Source organism: Apodemus sylvaticus, chromosome 1 (genome assembly GCF_947179515.1).
Source record: "Apodemus sylvaticus chromosome 1, mApoSyl1.1, whole genome shotgun sequence".
NCBI lineage: Eukaryota > Metazoa > Chordata > Mammalia > Rodentia > Muridae > Apodemus > Apodemus sylvaticus.
The window spans coordinates 187,834,796-187,835,990 of NC_067472.1; positions in this window are offsets into that span (position 1 = coordinate 187,834,796).

Here is a 1,195-nt window from a genome sequence, read left to right on the forward strand (position 1 = left end):
AGGGGCTGAGAGAGGAGAGTCAATGGACCTCAGGTCCTCACATGTCCCCATTTCTGTCCCCTGTGAATGGAATAGGAAAACCCAGTGAAGCGCCTTTCTTGATGTATGAAGAGACTTCTGGAGGCAACGACTTGTTCTGAGTCACCTTTCTCGTGCTTGTTAACAGCCATAGCCCCAACTTGCCAGAGCGATCTAGACTCCATGATCTGTGCTGATGGACTAGAGATGGTCTCTCTTGAGTTGCCTCCATCATACTCCCGTGTGTTGTGTTGGAGGGTCATGCTTGAAGATTCCCTTTATAGATGAGTAGCAGGCCACACAATGACACCACACTGCTATTGAGTAAGGGAGACCAAGGTCACACCGTGAGTCTGGAACAGCACCTACCTTCCCCTAACTGTGTTTAAACTGAGATGAAGTCATAGAACTAAGCTGACAACATTGTTTAGTTTCCTATTCCCAGACAGAGTCTCATGTAGCTCAGACCGGCCTCAAAATCCTATCTACATCCAAAGATGTCTTGAATTCTGGATCTGCCTTCCAATGCTGACATCATAGGCACGTGGACCTACACCCACGTTTTAAACTGACTATATCTTAATGTTTAGATTATAACGTCTTTTGATTTGTTCACAATACTGTACAACTTCACTATCTAATTTCAGGTATTTTGTCACACGTAACCAACGCCCTGACCTATTAGATCAGTCCCTTGTGACCTATTAGATAGCGTCCCCCACCCCCACCACCCACCCCGCCACACAGTCTGACTTCTATATCAATGGACTGGCCTGACTTGTGTGCCTTGAAGAAAAAGCAACAATGCAGTCTTTTACGTTGGTTGTCTTTTATGGCACAGCCTACTTCTCAGGTCGCTGTACTGTGCAGGCCACGGTCACACACCTTTATAGACTTTCCCCCATTCTCTTTCTTAGATTCCTCCCCTTGCATCTTCTCTCTAGACAAGGAGCTCCTCTGCCCTCGGCCCCTGAGCTGCATAACTCTACTTAGATTCTCGAGCACCGCCCTGTAAGTCCTCGGGGATCTCATAAATACATGAAACCTTCCTCACCCATCAAGAAAGAATCCATGCTGTGATTTTGTTTGAGTGTGGGTTGCTTGCTTGTTTGTTGAGACAGGATGTCATTATGTAGCCCTGGCTGGTCTTGAGCTCACTGAAATCCATCTGCCTCTG